Source organism: Bos indicus x Bos taurus, chromosome 1, assembly GCF_003369695.1.
Source record: "Bos indicus x Bos taurus breed Angus x Brahman F1 hybrid chromosome 1, Bos_hybrid_MaternalHap_v2.0, whole genome shotgun sequence".
NCBI lineage: Eukaryota > Metazoa > Chordata > Mammalia > Artiodactyla > Bovidae > Bos > Bos indicus x Bos taurus.
In genome coordinates, this window is record NC_040076.1 from 152,285,773 (window position 1) to 152,306,486 (window position 20,714).

General features: G+C 42.1%; 1 long non-coding RNA gene across 4 annotated transcripts in view; it reads left to right on the top strand.

Annotated features, from left to right (window-relative positions):
* The window catches only part of LOC113897081, a 38,013-nt gene extending 23,469 nt beyond the window's left edge, over positions 1-14,544 (top strand). For all 4 annotated transcript variants that reach the window (XR_003512247.1, XR_003512248.1, XR_003512251.1 and 1 more), the window contains 2 exons: positions 7,791-7,903; positions 14,137-14,544. This is a non-coding gene — a long non-coding RNA (uncharacterized LOC113897081). The remainder of the gene's footprint in view (positions 1-7,790; positions 7,904-14,136) is intronic.
* The last annotated feature ends 6,170 nt before the right edge of the window (positions 14,545-20,714 follow it).

Genomic DNA, 20,714 nt, shown 5'->3' on the forward strand with positions numbered 1-20,714 from the left:
GCTGGGATTTTACCACTATACACACTGAACTGCAATATAAAACGGTATTTCACTTTTCAGCACCCTAAATGGACCCTTTCCACAGAGTCAGCTGATGCTGAAGTAGGTCAGAACAGGGCATGTGTCTGTGATCTGTATAGGGCATATAACCCTGTTACGACCTGTGGTAAATTGTCTGCAAAGATGGCTGGGACTTCCCTCGTAGTCCAGTGGTTAAGAAACTGCTTTGCAATGCAAAGGAAGCAGGTTCAATCCCTGGTCAGGGAACTAAGATCCCACGTGCTATGGAGCAACGAAGCCTATGAGCCACAACTAGAGAGTCTGTGCGCCACAATGAAAGGTCCTGCATGACACAAGGAAGTTCCTGTGTGCTACAACTAAGGTCCACACAGCCAAATCAGTTCATTAAAAAAACAGCTTTTTTCATGTCTGTGCATATGTTGCCCATCCCAACAACAGACAGAGTTTGTTCCCCATCCCCTTGAATCTGGTGGCCTTGAGACACGCTCAATAGAAGTTAAAATAACGTCCTATGACTTTGGGCCTGGGACTTAAGAGCCCTTGCAACTTTCAGTTCTAATGCCTTGGGATCTAGACCACCAGGTTTAAGAAGCTTGTAATTCTAAATGATGTGAAACCACAGGGAGAGAGAGAAGCTCAGCCAGCGTCCAGCCATCCCAGCCTCTGCAGCTGAGGTGTGAAACGTGAATCAAGCCGTCTTGGATTCTCCAGCCCAGACAAGGTGTGCCAGCCAGCCAAATGCAGCAGACAAAGGAACCCCGCTCAAATCGCACAATCATGAGAGATAATAAATGGGGCTGTTTTAGGCCACTGCTTTGGGGAGTTATTTGTTATTTAGCAACAGATAGCTAAACTAGAATCTGTTCCAGGATCCATTTTATGGCACAACTTCTAGAAACACACTGTATTTAAAAGCAGAGTGCCTTCAATTTCTAGCAAAACTACAGATGCAATTATCTCTTGTCTCAGCTGTGTCCATTCTAGGAATCAGTTCCAAAGGTATCCTGGCAAAAATACAGAGAGATATATTGGCTATTAATTTCAGCACTATTTACAATAGCATCAAACTTCAAACACCTCAAATATCTATCAGTAGGGGACTGGATGCATAAGCTATGTAGCATCCATGCGATGGAGTACCGCTGCTGCTACTGCTGCTAAGTCACTTCAGTCGTGTCCGATTCTGTGCGACCCCATAGACGGCAGCCCACCAGGCTCCCCCGTCCCTGGGATTCTCCAGGCAAGAACACTGGAGTGGGTTGCCATTTCCTTCTCCGATGCATGAAAGTGAAAAGTGAAAGGGAAGTCACTCAGTCGTGTCCAACTCCTAGTGACCCCATGGACTGCAGCCTACCAGGCTTCTCCATCTAGGCAACTGTAAAAAAGGACACTGACCACCTCTGAAACACTGTGCAGAAACGTGTGTGTGGTATGTTGTGCTGTTTAATTATTTTTTTAATGGAAGGATAAAATATAACATTTTCAAAAGAAATTACTGCCTATAAGGGGAGAGAGGAGATAGGGTAAATGATACCACAGGAATATAATCTGCAAACTCCAGACTGTGGGAAGCATTATGAAACAGCCGACCCAGTTTCTTCAATAATTAAAGATTTTTTTTAAAGGGTGATAGAATGGGAACCTGGTGATTAAAAAGAGGGACTTAAGAACATATGAACCAATTATAATTTATGAACCTATTTGTATTCCGATTTGAATAATTAAACCCAAAGTTTATGAGACAATGGGAAAATGAGACAATGTTTTGTAATAGCGTATAAGGGAAAAGAATCTGAAAAAAATGTATGCACATATTCACATGTATGAATAACTGCGGTACACCTGAAACCAGCATGACATTTTAAATCAGCTACAGTAAACAATTTTAATTTAATTAAAAAAGAATTTCCTGTGTCATGTTATTCCTTACACTTAGGAGAAGGTTTAAATAACATGTAAATAGTCCCCTTCTTCTCTTCCAAACACGTGTCTTTCGTTCACTCAGTCATTCAGCACTCCTTGGTCGAGGGACTGTGTGAGAGGTTCTGGTGTTGGGGACAGGGTGCTGCCACCCAGAAGGCTGTCAGCATGTGTGCCGGATGCTTACTGCACCGTGGGACAGAAGAGGGCTGTGGCGGAGGCCTGTGCAAGCACAGAGGGAGAGCCTGGGTGCTCTAGTAGGGGTGGGGTAGAAGTTTCAGAAGAGGCAGTGTCTGGGGCATGGTTCTGGAGAATGGGCTTCCCTTGTGGCTCAACTGGTAAAGAATCCGCCTGCAATGAAGGAAACCTGGGTTCCATCCCTGGGTTGGGAAGATCCCCTGGAGAAGGGAAAGGCTACCCACTCCAGTATTCTGTCCTGAAGAATTCCATGGACTGTATAGTCCATGGGGTCGAAAAGATGGACACGACTGAGCGACTTTCACTTCGCTTCACTGGAGAAGAATTGGAATTAGCTTCTTTTGGAGGCAAATGTAACCTGAAGCTTTCCACTTTACAAAATTCTTTTACTTTCAAATACCAAATTGTCCTCATCTCCTTCCTCCAATTAAACAAATAACGTTGGCCAAAAGATCTGTTCAGGATCCAAATGAACTTTTTGGTTAACCCAGTATGTATGAGTCATCCTCAAAGTGTGGTCCCTGGACCAGGAGCATTGCCATCCCTTGGGAACTTTGAGTCATGCAAACTTTGAGCCCCATCCCAGACCTGCTGAATCTGAGAACCATAGATTCACTTCCATAAAGGCAGCTTGAAGAAGTTAAGAAAGAAACCTGTCCTTTTGTCCAAGTTTTTAAAAATACATGATTATAGGGGAAATTTTGAGTGAATCCAAGATAGAAAAATAATTTAGCATGGCTGAGAGCCTGCCCAAGGAGGGCTTGTGGAGTCCCCAGTGTTCCACAGAGAGAGCCCCAAGTTCCAGGCTGGGCAGCCGCTGTCAGCCACCCAGGAGCACCTGCACACCAGGGAGGTCAGAGACGTGAGAGGACCAGACTGCCAGTCTCCTCCTCTGAGATAGCAGTCCTGAGGCCAAATGCCAGATAAGAAGATTATTCTCGGAGAGGGAGAGTATGTAGGACAAAGGATAATGAGTAATAAAATTGTATGATAAAATTTTTGTGAAAACATGTAGAAACATTTTACTTTTTTCACATGACTACTAGAAAATGTTAAATAGTCTGTGTAGCTCCCCTTTGTGGCTTGTATAATATTCCTCTTAGCACAGGTGGTATGTAAGGTATATATGAAATGGAGGATGGGCAGGATACAAAATCTGACTTTTTTTCTCCAGCTCTGGGCAGGAGAGTGGGTGAGCCACAAGTGATCATTTCTTATTCACGTGTCATTTGTACTGGTATCATGAAGATAGCTTGATGATACCAGACATAAAATCCTGCAGCAAACATCTTTTATATCCATACTCAAAAGCAGTTTTTAAATTCTAGAAAATAGACTTCCCATTGGAAGAGAATGCATCACTTTGTAAAAACTAGGACATACCTCAATATATAGCAAAATAGCCACCCCTACTCCTCCCCTTGACTGCTTCAGACATGGGTCATTAATCAGGACATGTTTTTCCTTCCAGTCTCAAACACAGTGTCAATGTCCTTATCAACTGAGTGGTCTGAGGAGCCATGCAGCTGGTGAGAGATGCAGCCATGGTACAAAGTTAGGTCAAGCTGACTCCAAAGACTGAATCTCTTCTTTATGCCACACAGAGTCCCACTTCATAACTGGGGCACACTTATATTTCTAGTTAAAGTCAATAAATCAATGTCTTATAAATTTGGTTGGTTGGCACAAGTCCACCCTTGAGAGATCACATATCTTTTGATGTGCTGGCAACTAAAAGCCGGCTCTAGCCCAGGAATGGCCTGTGCAGAGCATGGGTACTCTCTTTTCCCTGCAGTTTGACAGACCTTGCCCATCAATTGAAGCACTCTTTTCTGTCAACCCTAAACAGTAGCCTCACAGTCCTCTTCAATGCTGGGCTCCATGAAGTCACTGCTTTTACTTTTTGGACCGCAGCATTTGGGATCCTAGTTCCCCGACCAGGGATCAAACCCACGCCCCCTGTGTTGGAAGCTCAGTCTTAACCACTGACCACCAGGGAAGTCCTACTGTGTCTGGTCTAGAACCCGCCAGGGAGTTTTGGAATGAAATTTACAGCAAAGATAGTAACAGTTGTTACTGTATTAGGATTATTCTGATATTATCTAATGTAGTATCTAATATATCTGAAATATACCTAACATATTTCTATATTCAGAATGTTGACATTGCTGCTATTCAGGAAAGTGTACGCTGGACTTCTCTGGCAGTCTAGTGGTTAAGACTTGGAACTTCCATTGCAGGGGGCATGGATTCTATCCCTGGATGGGGAACTAAAATCCCACATTCCATGTGGTGCACCCAATAAAAAGAAAGAAAGAAAGTGTCCACAGCTAGAAGGCAAATTTATAAGTATAAATAAAGGGTGTGGCCAAAAGGTGGTGTCCCAGAAGAAGTACACTGTAAAAATTTCACATTAAAGGAACTCTCAAGGATATTCAACTGAAAGTGCAAAGGATAACATATTGAAAGCTGATCTAAAGTTAGAAAGGGTGTGACATTTGCTAAAGCATAGAAAAGATTCCCTGAAGGGGGGCACTATTCAAACTATTTAATACAGTTTTTACAAAGAGATAAAACATTTTATCAGTATTTCTGTTTTGAATAACAATCTTTTAAATAAATGTTAGTTTTGCCATTTAAAAAAATTATTGTATTGAAGTATAATTGATTTACAATGTTGTGTTAATTTCTGCTGTACAGAAAAGTGATTCAGTTTTTTTTTTAATTTTATTTTATTTTTAAACTTTACATAATTAGTTTTGCCAAATATCAAAATTAATCCGCCACAGGTATACATGTGTTCCCCATCCTGAACCCTCCTCCCTCCTCCCTCCCCATACCATCCCTCTGGGTCGTCCCAGTGCACCAGCCCCAAGCATCCAGTATCGTGCATCGAACCTGGACTGGCAACTTGTTTCTTACATGATATTTTACATGTTTCAATGTCATTCTCCCAAATCTTCCCACCCTCTCCCTCTCCTACAGAGTCCATAAGACTGTTCTATACATCAGTGTCTCTTTTGCTGTCTCGTACACAGGGTTATTGTTACTATCTTTCTAAATTCCATATATATGTGTTAGTATACTGTATTGATGTTTTTCCTTCTGGCTTACTTCACTCTGTATAATAGGCTCCAGTTTCATCCACCTCATTAGAACTGATTCAAATGTATTCTTTTTAATGGCTGAGTAATACTCCATTGTGTATATGTACCAAAGCTTTCTTATCCATTCATCTGCTGATGGACATCTAGGTTGCTTCCATGTCCTGGCTATTATAAACAGTGCTGCGATGAACATTGGGGTACACGTGTCTCTTTCCCTTCTGGTTTCCTCGGTGTGTATGCCCAGCAGTGGGATTGCTGGATCATAAGGCAGTTCTATTTCCAGTTTTTTAAGGAATCTCCACACTGTTCTCCATAGTGGCTGTACTAGTTTGCATTCCCACCAACAGTGTAAGAGGGTTCCCTTTTCTCCACACCCTCTCCAGCATTTATTGCATGTAGACTTTTGGATCGCACCCATTCTGACTGGTGTGAAATGGTACCTCATAGTGGTTTTGATTTGCATTTCTCTGATAATGAGTGATGTTGAGCATCTTTTCATGTGTTTGTTAGCCATCTGTATGTCTTCTTTGGAGAAATGTCTGTTTAGTTCTTTGGCCCATTTTTTGATTGGGTCATTTATTTTTCTGGAGTTGAGCTGTAGGAGTTGCTTGTATATTTTTGAGATTAGTTGTTTGTCAGTTGCTTCATTTGCTATTATTTTCTCCCATTCTGAAGGCTGTCTTTTCACCTTGCTAATAGTTTCCTTTGATGTGCAGAAGCTTTTAAGGTTAATTAGGTCCCATTTGTTTATTTTTGCTTTTATTTCCAATATTCTGGGAGGTGGGTCATAGAGGATCCTGCTGTGATGTATGTCAGAGAGTGTTTTGCCTATGTTCTCCTCTAGGAGTTTTATAGTTTCTGGTCTTATGTTTAGATCTTTAATCCATTTTGAGTTTATTTTTGTGTATGGTGTTAGAAAGTGGTCTAGTTTCATTCTTTTACAAGTGGTTGACCAGATTTCCCAGCACCACTTGTTAAAGAGATTGTCTTTAATCCATTGTATAGATTCAGTTTTATATATACTCTTTCTTATGTTCTTTTCCATCATGGTTTATTACAGTATATTCAATAGTTCCTCTCATTATACAGTAGGACCTTGTTATTTGTCCATTCTATATAAAATATTGGGTTGGCCTAAATGTTCATTCGAGTTTTCCCATAAGATGTTACATAAAATGAACGTTTTGGCCAGCTCAATAGGGTTGCATCTGGTAATCCCAATCTCCCAATCCATCCCTCCCCCACACCTCTTCCCCTCTATGTCTGTGAGTCATATCTGTTTCGTAAGATATATTCATTTGCTTTGTATTTTAGATTCTCCATATAAGTGATATCATACGGTGTTTGTCTTTCTCTTTCTGACTTACTTCACTTGGTATGATCATCTCCAGGTCCATCCATGTTACTGCAAATGGCATTATCTCATTCTTCTTTATGACTGAGTAATATTCTATTGCGTCCACTCATTTGTTGATGAACATTTAGGTGTTGTACCTAAATGGACATTTAGGAAATGTCTTGGCTGTTGTAAATAGTGCTGCTGTGAACATAGACGTGATGTGTCTTTTCTTATTTATTTTTAAATTTTCAAAATTAAATTTAAAGTTTTTATTTTATCCTATTCTTAAATTTTTTTATTATTTTAGCATGTGTATTTTTGAATTGTAGTTTTGTTTGGATATACGCCCACTCCCAGTCCACACTCCCTTCCCCCACTGCCCTCCATGGGGGATTGCTGGATCATATGGCAACTCTATTTTTAGTTTTTCTAAGGACCCTCCATACTGTCTTGCATAATGGCTGCACCATTCCCATCAAAAGTATAAGAGGGTTTCCTTTTATCCACACCCTCTTCAGCACTTGTTATTTGTGGACATTTTAATGTCTTGACTGGGGTGAGGTGCTACCTCATAGTAGCTTTGATTTGCATTTCTCTAATAATTAGCAATTAGCAATGTTGACAATCTTTTCATGTGCCTACTGGCCATCTGTCTTCTTTGGAGAAATGTCTATTTAGGTATTCTGCCCATTTTTTGATGGTGGTGTTTGTTGTTTTGTAGTTGGTTGTATAAGCTGTTTGTACATTTTATAAGCTCAGCCCTTGTCAGTTGCATCATTTGCAATATTTTTTCCCAGTCCATAAGTTGTCTTTTATTTGTTTATGGTTCCCTTTGCTATGCAAAAGCTTTTAAGTTTAATAAGGTCACATTTATTTATTTTTGCTTTTTTTTTCCCTATTGCCTTGGGAGACTGACCTAGGAAAACATTGGTATGATTTATGTCAGAGAATGTTTTGCCTATGTTCTCTTCTAGAAGTTTTATGTTGTCATGTCTTATATTCAAGTCTTTAAGCCATCTTGAGTTTATTTTTGTGAATGGTGTGAGGGTGTGTTCTAACTTCATTGATTTACAGTGTTGCTGTTTTTAAACTATCCCTGTACATTTACAAATAAAAGTAAAAATGTTTTAATATTTTGGCAAAAATTGTAATGAAACAATTGTCATTTGTCCTATTATTATTAAGATTACTTTGCTCTGTTTCAGCTTGCATGGTCATTTTTATGCTCCTGAACTACCATGCAATGTGAGGACTGCCTGTATGTTGATAAAACAAGAAGAAATTCAAAATCATAGAACTGTGCTAATGCTTTGGCAGTGTAAGTATATTTTAAAGTCTAATTGGGGTTAGAAAAAAAGATAAAGATGCAGTGATATTGTAGACACATCTGCCAGTGCAAACCTATAACTCACACAGCTATTTCAAAGGTGTGTGATGCATCTGAGACACAGGTGATCTGGATATTCCTTGCCAAAAGGGTGGGAATATGAAAAGGAAAAGATGGAGAGCAAGTGTGAATCACTGTATAATGTCTCATCCCCAGAAAATATGGCGGTCCACGTCAAGCCATCTTTACATTTGCTTCCTAAGGAATGAGTCTGCACCAGTTAATTACAAGGCCAGTGGCTGCGAGTTCTCAGGGCTCCAGCTCCTCTTGCTGGGCATTTCTGCCTTCTACTTGCATGTTGGCTCTGTTTCAGGCTGGCGGCAAGTCAGGACAGCTGTCCCAGGCATCACATCCAAATGCCACATCATCACAGAGGCAGAGAGAGGATGTCTCTTCCAGTGTCTCCTTCTCAGGAGTAAGGAGAAGCTGTCCAGCCTATTGGCCAAAACTGGACCACGTGGCCGCTGTATCAGTCAGGGTTCAGGTGGACAACTAATGCCATTCTATGCATTCTGGATATAAAAGACTTAATACAGAGTTAGGGGTACACATGACTGCTGGGAGAGCTGGGAAGCAGAGTTCAGGAACTATCCTTGATGACCAGGCAGTTTGAGCCTGACCAGTCTTAGCCTGAAACACCACCTGAGTGTGTGATTCCTCAAGTCTGTACCAGGAAGCTGCTGACAATCTCTCACCTGCTCACATGCATAGCTCCAGCCAGCCCTAGAGGAATAACACCATCCTTTTGCCCCGAATTCCTCTTGTGAGCAATCCTCTGGAACAGACAGAGACAGTGACTCCAGGGAAGCTTGCTTCCAAGACTTAGAAGGGAACTCAGACCATCCAGCACACCCGTCCCTGCACCAGCCCCAGCATGAGGGAACGGTCCTTGAGATTGGCTTAGGAAGGCAGGATTTCCCTTTGATCCGGAGTAGGGAAAAGTCACTCTCCACTGTGTCACATGGGGGAGGCTAACACCCATCCCCCCTCCCGAACCAGTGCTCAACTGAAAAGGAAACCGGGAGGAAAAAGCTGTTGGTGAGACAACCAGCCGTGCCTGCTACATGCTGTTCACACCATAATCGTAATTTTCTTTGCAAATAAGCATATTTATTACCCAAATAGCTAGCTATATATTTTAAAGAAATGTGCTCTGTAACATTCACCACCTTACCTGTTATTACCCACACGGTACACTCTCTTGCAAGCTGCTCAAATCCTGTGCTAAATGGTAAAATTATAGCCAGCTGATTGATAATTTATAGTATTACTGCATTCAGTAAAAAGTTAAAGCTCCTCTTAGAAAATTTCTCCACTAGCTTTTCTTCTCCAGATCACCGGCCAGATTTATTTGTCTGCTGCTGCTTTAAATGCCTTGCCAGCACCCTGAGCACATCCTTGATTTAATGAACTTATTTGTACAGCTCAAATTTACAAGATTGGCCGTGCCCCTTCCTGTGCGCCTCTTCCTGATCAACATTTGACTGTTTTTCTAACATCCCAGTTGATGCCATCCCAGTTTCCTCAGAGACTGTGGGATCAGTTTTCCCCTGAGAAAAGGAACGTGGATGGCTGTGAGTCCCTTTGAAGGCCCCAGGGGAAAAAATGCACGTGTCAAGGATGCTGACTGCTGATTTTCTTACCAGGGCTCTTTACAGTAAATCCTTGCCATCAGTAAGCCCAGAAAACGAACCTTTTTGGTAGAGGAATCAGGAAAATTATGTATGTGCAGGTGCTAGGGAGTGGTTTCTGTTCTAGAAGGGCCTCAGCGTTTCCTCCCACGGGCCTCCTTGGGTGTGCAAGCTGCATATGTATTTATAACTCTGCAGTGAAAAAACTGAACTTTATTAGCAGAGATAACTGTCATAATTCAAGCAACTGCACTCTGTATAGCAACCAGAGACTCTAGGCAGCAGGATAATGTATGTTCTGTCAAACCGTGTGCAAGTATAGGTGCCTTATGAGTCACTAACTGGGCACAAACAAGGAAGAGAAAGCTCGGCTCCTATGGGGGGCCCTGGGGGGCCTGCAGAATGTGTTCAAATGCTTCTTCCAGAGAGCTGGCTTGGCCTTGAGGTCAGTGAAGTCATCGTGAATTTTTGCATCCTAGTAGCAGCCTGCTCCAGCATTCTTGCCTGGTCCGGAAAATTCCACGGCCTGGGCAGCATGGTGGGCTACCATCTACGGGGTCACAGAGAGTTGACAAGACTGAGCGCGTACACACGCAGCAGCCTTCCGCAAATGTTTGTTGAGGGAATGAGTGAATGAGGTGTTGACCTACAGATGCGCTGTGGCTCCTGAATTGTCCTCTCTGTGTGTGTACTCCTCCCCTTCCTAGCCAAACGTTTATTCTAAATCAGCAGAGCCACAGCTGTGCCATTGAAAAGCCTCACTCGCAAACACAGTCAGCCAAGCGAGGAGGCTCTAAGCCAGCGACTCTCCATCTAGGCTGCACATGAGCCTCATTTGGCGATGTTTGGAAATCCCAGTGCTCACATTCGAACCTCAGACCAGCCGAAATCAGAAATCTCCAGAGCCAAGACCAAGGCATCGGAACCCGGCCAGTGAGAACCATGGGTCCACGAGGGCGTGGAGGCTGGGGGACCCAGAAGACACCCCTCAGCCAAAACCTTTCTAAGTTTAGCTCAGCTTCCAGTATTTTATCCTTTGCACTTGCAGTCAGATATCCTCGAGAGGTCCTTTACTGTGAAACGCTTGCAGTGCTGCATTCCCTGGGGGCTGATAGTGCAGACAGGAAGGAAGGACTTATGATGGGACTTAGCAATTTGTACATCTTTAGAATCTGAGGCAGGGAGGGCATGTCCCATGTCTCAGGAATAGGGAATACTTGAAACAACAAAACAATGCCCAAGTTAGTGCCCTACTCTCCAGCCTCCTGGCCGCCGGCACGTGTGTGCTTGGGGCTCTGCCTGCTGCCTGGCAGCTACAGTCCCTAATCACAGCTCGCCCCTACCCCAGGTCTCTCTGGGGCCCTCCTCACTCTCCTGGGGAAGGCTGGGGAAAGGTAGATCAGGGTTGTTTTGGTTTGTAGCCCTCTTCAGAGTAGGGGACGGCTGAGCCGTGACTCAGGGGAAATTCTAAGTTGCTACAAGCTGCAGCAAGCGTGTGTCAGTGGGAGGTGAGAACGACAAACAGAGAGCTGAAAACCATGCCAGGAACCTGCCTGGTGGATAATCAGAACTTGCCTATAAATAATAATGGAACGATGAACATGTTGGTGAAGTTATTTTCTAAAGCAGTGCATAGGCAAAAGGAGTGCTTCTCATGAGCAAAACCTCAAGCGGTTCCAGAAGGCCAAGGAAAAATCCAGAATGCCTATCTGCTGGTGGTGCCTTTATGAACAATTTTGGCGCCTTTATGAACACCAGACAACTGATTTTTCCAGACAACTGAAAGCTACCCTCATTTGATGCCAAGAAACGTGAACTTTTAATTGTGTAAGGGGACTTTTTCTCAAAGGGATTATCTTCTCCCGAGAGGAGATCAACAGAGTGCATAATCATTCACTGGCTTTTGGGGGTCTGGGAAGCAGAACCCAGATTTCCCTACAATCGCCCTTTTCACCTGGTCTCATGCTGGGGCCCAGGAATGGAGCATGGAACCCAGGCTGAAGGCCATCAGAGTGGCTCGTTTCCCCTGGGTGCCGGCCAGGGACTCTAGTGCACAGGCCTTATGACAATTATTCTCCTTGTTTTGAGCCCTTTCTGGCTTCCAAACACTCAGGTATGTTTTGAATAGATACAATGACTGCAAATCTGGCCTTTGTATAAGTACAGAATACTGAGATGAATGTACTGTTATTTCTTTTAGCGTTCTTAACATTTACTTTGGTTTTTTGAACATCTTCAAAAGACTCATAAAGCTGTTCCTATCCCATGACTTAAGCATACACAATGGAGAAACAGCTCAGGAAAGGGATCTAAAATAATCCATACCCAATTTCAGGCTCATTTCTCAAACTATTTTGTGCAAGGTCTTATTCTGCCTTGGGACCTTAGCCATGACAACTGATGTTACTGATGCACAATTAAAGTAAAATAAAACATCATACCATTTATCCCACAATCAGCTTTTATGAGACTTGCATTGTCATAGACTCTTAAGGGAAAAAAAACAAAATGTGTGTCTGTGGAAAATTTTGTACAAAACTCTGTGTACCTGACTCAGTTGTGAAGTTCCCCCAGGCCTCATGGTTGAGAATTGTGGGTGAAATTAAACCCACTGATGGATTAAGTGCCTACACTTGGTTCATTGCCGAGTTGGTGAAGGGAGGTGGGATGCTGTCAGAAGCTGTCACATCAGGATGTGACAAGGAGGGAAGAAGCTGCCACTCACTCCGGTGGCAGAGATGTGCCGTGTGGGGAAGACGCCAGCCCTGGCAGCCTCACTGGGCCCTGTTCTCAGGGCCCCATTATATTACCCAGAGTGACACACGCGCTTCACAATTACAGCTTTGTGTCATTAGAAAAGTCTACAATTATGGCCACATGGCTTTTTTTTTTCTCCCAAGGCAGGAAAGTGCTTAATACATTTCAGGAAGCCTTACATTAAAGAATGGTTAGGTCTAGACATTTAAAATGACAAATTTGAATTATCTGGTAAGACCACTAATCTAGGTTTCCCAATTCCAACTAATAGGATAGAAAATTAAAAAGAAGAGTCCCAGCTTTTATTTCCAGTTGTGTTACTAATTAGCTATGTGGTCTGGGAGCCCGGTTTTCATATCTTTAAACTGGAAAGGCCTAGATTTACACTCTCTAGTATAGTGCTACATACAATTATTTAAATTTAAGTTAATTAAAAATAAATAAGATTTAAAATTCAGTTCCCCTTGGGACTTCCCTGGTGGTCCAGTGGTGAAGACTCTGCTCCCAGTGCAGGGGGCCCAGGTTCGATCCCTAGTCAAGAAACTGGATCCCACATGCCACAACCAAGAGTTCGTATGCCACGATTAAGAGTTTGCATGCTGGAACTGGAAGATCCCACATGCCACAACTAAAGATTCCACAGGTTACAACTAAGACCCAGTGCAACCAAATAAATAAAACGTTAAAAAAAATTGAGTACCCCAGACACATTAAAAGTGCACCATACTAGACAGTGCAAATCTAGGCCTTTCCAGTTTCAGTTCAGTTCAGTAGCTCAGTCGTGTCTAACTCTTTGCAATGGACTGCAGCACGCCAGGCTCCCTGTCCCTCACTATCTCCCAGAGCTTGCTCAAACTCATGTCCATTAAGTCGGTGATGCCATCCAACCATCTCATCCTCTGTCGCCCCTTCTCCTCCTGCCTTCAATCTTTCCCAGCATCAGGGTCTTTTCAAATGAGTCAGTTTTTTGCATCAGGTGGCCAAAGTATTGGAGTTTCAGCTTCAGCATCAGTCCTTCCAATGAATATTCAGAACTGATTTCCTTTAGGATGGACTGGTTTGATCTCCTTGCAGTCCAAGGGACTTTCTAGTTTAAAGGTATGAAAACCGAGCTCCCAGACCACATAGCTAGTTAATAGCACAACTGGAAATAAAAGCTGGGACTCCTCTTTTTAATTTTCTATCCTATTACACGAGTTGGGTGGCCCTGATATTGGAGAGTGCAGATGTAGAACATTTCCATCATCACTGAAAATTCTATTGGTCTGCCCTGCTTTAGATCCTGAAGGTAAAATATGTTTCACATCTTGTGCCCCTGCGTGTTGATGGATAATGATGATGGAAAATGTCCCAGGCTATCTGCTCAGGTTGTGAGCCATCTTGGCTCTGAGAACTGCTCCCTGGTCCACTGGACTGGGCACGGCATAGATGCTTTGAAAGCCGTCACTTCTTTTAGACTATGGCTGACCGGGCCAGCAGTGGTCACCTGATCCAAGTACAGTCCCTTGGACCCTCTCTCATGGGAATTTGGTGCTAAGATTCAGATATAGCCTCTAAACATGACTACGTTGAGTCTGAGTGACCACATGATCTCAAGCAGCTAGAAATGCAGAGAAAGCCTGACTGCAGACATAAAATAGTGAGGGAAGCATGCAAAAACCCAGACATCAAGGACTTTCAAGTTCCTGGTTGCTCAGGCCCAGCTGCATTCTTGCAGTTGAGTTTGGGGAGATATCTTTGTATGTTTGTATGAAATTCCTCTCTTTTTGGCTCCAGGGTGGCTCAAGTTGGTTTCCATTACCTGTAACTGAAGAATCTACTATCTAAACCAAGAGTTGTTTCTGAGAATTGAGAAGAACTCTAAAGCTCTATTCAGACACAAAAGAATAATGTAGTGATTGATTGACGATGTCTGCCATGGGTATGGATTGGGGAAGTGGAAGCATCTGTGCTAAATATTGGCCAACTCTGATGAGCTAATTTCTGGAAAGCTCTTCAGCTCTCAAATTCTTTTTGTTTCTCTGATGAATACTTATGGATTTTTCTTCTGATAACGCTGGATGAACAGCATATTTTTGCTTCACATCCTTATGTTTTCTGTTAACTGTTTCCATTGGTGAAATAAAGTTTAATGACACTTTACTACCTTAGAGAAATAATAAATTGGAGCTATTAAGCATCAAAGTCTCCAAGCTTTACATAAAATGTGAGCTCTAAATCCAATAAAATTTTAGCAAACTTTTATTGGATTTAGAAAAACATCTACTTCTGCTTCATTGACTATACTAAAGCCTTGGACTGTGTGGATCACAACAAATGGTGGAACATTCTTAAAGAGATGGGAATACCAGACCACCTTACCTGCCTCCTGAGAAACCTATATTCAGGTTAACAAGCAACAGTTAGAATCAGACATGGAACAACAGACTGGTTCAAAATTGGGAAAGGAGTACGTCAATGCTGCGTATTGTCACCCGGCTTATTTAACTTATGTGAGTACATCATGCAAAATGTTGGGCTAGATGCAACACAAGCTGGAATCAAGATTGCTAGGAGAAATACCAATAACCTCAGGTACACAGATGACACCACCCTTATGGCAGAAAGTGAAAAAGAAATAAAGAGCCTCTTGATGAAAGTGAAAGAGGAGAATAAAAAAGTTGGTTTAAAACTCAACATTCAGAAAACTAAGATCATGGCATTCAGTCCCATCACTTCATGGCAAATAGATGGGGAAACAATGGAAACAGTAAGAGGCTTTATTTGGCGGCGGGGGGCGGGGGGGGGGCTCCAAAATCACAGCAGATGGTGACTGCAGCCATGAAATTAAAAGACACTTGCTCCTTGGAAGAAAAGCTAAGGCAAACCTAGACAAACAAAAAGCTATTACAAAGCTTTAAAAAGGTTTGTGTATTAAAAAGCAGAGACATTACTTTGCCAACAAAGGTCTGTATAGAGAAAGCTGTGGCTTTTCTCTTAGTCATGTATGGACGTGATAACTGGACTATAAAGAAGGCTGAGCACTGAAGAATTTATGCTTTCAAACTGTGTGGTTGGAGGAGACTCTTGACAGTCCCCCAAGGAGATCAAACCAATCCATCCTAGAGGAAATAAATGCTGATTATTCATTGGAAGTACTGATGCTGAAGCTCCAATACTTTGGCCACCTGATGAGAAGAGCCAACTCATTGGAAAAGACCCTGATGCTGGGAAAGATTGAAGGCAGGAGGAGAAGGGGACAACAGAGGATGAGGTGGTTGGATGGCATCACCAACTCAATAGACATGAATTTGAGCAAGCTCCAGGAGATAGTGAGGGACAGGGAAGCGGGCATGCTGCTGTCCATGGGGTTGGAAAGAGTCAGACACAACTGAGTGATTGAACTGATTGAATTTTTATCAATGCCAGTCAAATTCCCTAAAATTTGTATCTTATGTGTTTTTTTTAAGTCACATTATGTAGCCACCATCACTCTGATACCAAACCCAGACAAAAACACTACCAAAAAGGAAATTACAGGCCCATGTCTTTGATGAATATAGATCTGAAAGTTCTCAACAAAGTATTAGCAAACTGAATCCAACAACATATAAAAAAGATCACACACCATAATCAAGTAGAATTCATTCCAGGGTCATAAGGATGGTTCAGCATATGTAAATTAATCAATATGATACACCACATTAACAAAAGACAAAAACCACAAGACCATCTCAATAGATGCAGAGAAAGCATCTGGTAAAATTAAGCATCCTTTCATGATAAAAATCTCTTACCAAAGTGAGTATAGAGGGGCCATATCTCAGCATAATATGGGACAAACCCACAGCCAATATAATATTCAATAGTGAAAAGCTGAAAGCCTTCATGCTAAAATCTGGAACAAACTAAGGATACTCACTCTCACCACTTCTATTCAACATAGTATTGGAAGACCTAGCTGCAGCAATCACACAAGAAAAGGAAATAAAAGGTATCCAAATTGGAAGAAAAGAGGTAAAATTCTCATTAATGCAGATGGTGTTATGCTGTAAATATAAAACTTTAAAGATGCCACACAAAAAATACTAGAACTGGTAAGCAAATTCATCAAGGTAGCAGGATATAAGATTAACACACAGAAATGACTTGCATTTATTTACACTAACAATGAAATATCAGAAAGAGAATGTAAACAAACAATCCCTTTTAAAATTGCAGCAATAAATAAATAAAATATTTAGGAGTAAACCTCACCAAGGAGGTGAAAGACTTACATGCTGAGAACTAAAAAACATTACTAAAGCAAACTGAAGCTGATTCAAAGAAATGGAAAGATATCCCATGCTCTTGGATTGGATTAATTAATATCATTAAAATGACCATACTACCCAAAGCCGTCAACAGATTTAATGTGATCCCTATCAAATTGCCCATGACATTTTTCATAGAATTAGGATAAATAATCCTAAAGTTTATATATTATAAAACAATTTAAAAAGACCAGAACTGCCAAAGCAATCTTTTGGAAAAAGAACAAAGCAGAAGGCATAACCCTATCAGACTTTAGACAATACTCAAAGCTACAGTAATCAAAACAGTATGGTCTTGGCACAAACACAGACATATAGATCAATGGAACAAAACAGCGAGCCCAGAAATAAACCCACACAACTATGAACAATTAATCTTCAACAAAGGAGGCAAGAATATACAATGGAGAAAAGACAATCTCTTCAGCAAGTGGTGTTGGGAAAGTTGGACAGCAACATGTGAACCAGTGAAGTTAGAACATACCCTCACACCATACTCAAAAAGAAACTCAAAATGGCTTAAAGACTTAAATATAAGACATGACAACATAAAGCTCCTAGAAGAGAACATAGGCAGAACATTCTCTGATACAGATCATACCAGTGTTTTCTTTTGTTGACTGTGAAGGCTCCTCTATTCCTTCTAAGGGATTCTTGCCCACAATAGTAGATATAACGGTCATTTGACTTAAATTTGCCCATTCCTGTCCATTTTAGTTCACTGATTCCTAAAATGTCGATGTTCACTCTTGCCATCTCCTGTTTGACTGCACCCAATTTACCTCGATTCGTGGACCTAGCATTCCAGGTTCCTATGCAATATTGTTCTTTATAACCTTGAACTTTACTTTCAACACTAGATACAACCAAAACTGGGCATCGTTGCCACTATGGCTCATCCTCTTCCTTCTTCCTGTAGCTATTTCTCCACTCTTCCCCAGTTGTATACTGGACACCTACCTATCTAGGGGGGTTCATCTTTCAGTGTAATATTTTTTGCCTTCCATGCTGCTCATGGGACTTTCAAAGCAAGAATACTGAAGTGATCTGCCATTCTTTGTCCAGTGGGACATGTTTTGTCAGGCCCTAACTAGCAGAGACATGCCTTTCAGCCATTCATTGTAGCTGGATGACATGCCTGGTGCCCTGGTTGTCCCACTGCTGATCCTCTTTAAACATGTAAACCTTCACTGGCCATCAGATGTTGGTTGACCTGTGGCTGGGGGTTGAGGCAAAAGCCCTGTCTGAGTGGCTGGGAACGGGGTCCGAGGAAGGCTGGAGCCAATACTGGAGGCCCCTGGGAGTGGAGGGCACCCTGGCTTCACTGCTGCTGCTGGCCAGCCTGGAGCTGATTCGCCACCCAGGAGTTCACAACAAACTGTAGACTGTTCTTAAAGAGATGGGAATACCAGACCACATTACCTGTCTGTGAGAAACTTGTATGCAGGACAAGAAGCCACAGTTAGAGCCAGACATGGAACAACAGACTGGTTCAAAATTGGGAAGGGAGTACATCAAGGCTATATATTGTCACCCTGCTTACTTAACTTATATGCAGAGTACATCATACAAAATGCTGGGTTGGATGACTCACAAGCTGTGATCAGATTGCCAGGAGAAATATCAACAACCTCAGATATACAGATGACACCACTTTAATGGCAGAAAATGAAGAAGAAATAAGGAGCCTCTTGATGAAGGTGAAAGAGGAGAGTGAAAAAAGCTGGCTTAAAACTCAACATTCAAAAAAAGATCATGGCCTCTGGTCCTATCACTTCACAGCAAATAGATGTGGGAAAGTGGAAACTGTCAGATTTCATATTCTTGGGCTCCAAAATCAATGGGGATGGTGACTGTAGCCACAAAATTAAAAGATACTTGCTCTTTGGAAGAAAAGCTATGACAAACCTGGACAGCATATTAAAAAGCTGAGACATCAGTTTGCCAACAAAGGCCAGTATAGTCAAAGCTATGGTTTTTCCAGTAGTCACGTATGGATGTGAGAGTTGGATCATAATGAAGTCTGAGTGCCAAAGAATTTATGCTTTCAAACTGTTGTGTTGGAGAAGACTCTTGAGAGTTCCTTGACTGCAAGGAGATCAAACCAGTTGATCCTAAAGGAAATCAACCCTGAACATTCATTGGAAGGACTGATGCTGAAGCTGAAGCTCCAATACTTTGGCCACCTGATGAGAAGAGCTGATTCACTGGAAAAGACCCTGATGCTGGGAAAGACTGAGGACAAGAGGAAAAGGGGATGACAGAGGATGCGATGGTTGGATGGCATCACTGAGTCAGTGGGCATGAGTTTGAACAAGCTCAGGGAAATAGTGAAGGGCAGAGAAGCCTGGTGTGCTGCAGTCCATGGAGTTGCAGAGTCAGACATGACTTAGCAACTGAATAGCAACAACAATGTTTTCTTAGGCCAGTCTCCCAAGGCAATAGAAATAAAAGCAAAAATAAACAAATGGGACCTAATCACACTTACAAGCTTTTCTACAGCAAAGGAAACCATAACAAAGAAAAAGGACAGCTTACAGAATGGGAGAAGATATTTGCAAATGATGCAACTGACAAGAGCTGAATTTACAAAGTATTCAAACACGACAAAAAAACAAACAAGCCAATCAAAAAATGGGCAGAATACCTAAATAGATATTTCTCCAAAGAAGGCATGCTACTGCTGCTAAGTCACTTCAGTCGTGTCCGACTCTGTAGGACCCCATAGACAGCAGCCCACCAGGCTCCCCTGTCCCTGGGATTCTCCAGGCAAGAACACTGGAGTAGGTTGCCATTTCCTTCTCCAATGCATGAAAGTGAAAAGTGAAAGTGAAGTCGCTCAGTCATGTCCGACTCTTAGCAACCCCATGGACTGCAGCCCACCAGGCTCCTCTGTCCGTGGGATTTTCCAGGCAAGAGTACTGGAGTGGGGTGCCATTGCCTTCTCCAAAAGAAGGCATACAGATGGCCAATAGGCACATGAAAAGATGTTCAACATTGCTAATTATGAGAGAAATGCAAATCAAAACTACAATGAGCTCCTACCTCACACTGGTCAGTATGGCCATCATTAACAAGTTTACAAATAACAAATGCTGGTGAGACTATAGAGAAAATGGAACCTTCCTACACTGTTGATGGGAATGTAAATTGGTGCAGCCATTATGGAAAACAGTTTGAAGGTTCCTCAAAAAACTAAAAATGGAGTTGCCATATGATCCACTAGTCTCATTTCTGGGCATATATTTTGAGAAAACTATAATTTAAAAGGTTTCATGCAGTCCAGTCTGCCAACAGGGGCATGATTTGCTACAGCCATGACATGGAAACAACCTAAATGTTCACTGACAGATGAATGAATAAATAAGATGTGGTGTGTGTGTGTGTATATATATATATATATTACTCAGCCATAAAAAAATGAAGTAATGCCATTTGCAAGAACGTGTATGGGCCTAGAGACTATCATACTGAATGAGATGAGTCAGACAAAGACAAATACCATATGATATCACTTATATGTGGAATCTAAAATATGACATAAATCTTCCCTGAGGAGTGTATCTGGACCAGTAATCTTATGTTCTCTCCTCAATTTGTTGTGGGCTTCCCTGATAGCTCAGTTGGTAAAGAATCTGCCTGCAATGCAGGAGACCCCTGTTCAGTTCCTGGGTTGGGAAGATCCCCTGGAGAAGGAATAGGCTACCCACTCCAGTTTTCTTGGGCTTCCCTGGTGGCTCAGACCAGAGAATCTGCCTGCAATGCAGGAGACCTGGGTTCAATCCCTGGGTTGGGAAGATCCCCTGGAGAAGGGAAAGGCTACCCATTCCAGTATTCTGGCCTGGAGAATTCCATGGATGGTATAGTCCATGGGGTCACAAAGAGTCGTACATGACTGAGCGACTTTCACTTTCAATTTGTTGTATGATTTCTAGACTGTTCTCTGGAGAGTTTCATCGCTGGTCACCATAAATTCAGGAGAACCAGCCAGTAACCATTACTTGCCCTCCACCCAGATATAAATGAAACAGTTCTTTTATTTGTTTTATATATTGGGCTTCC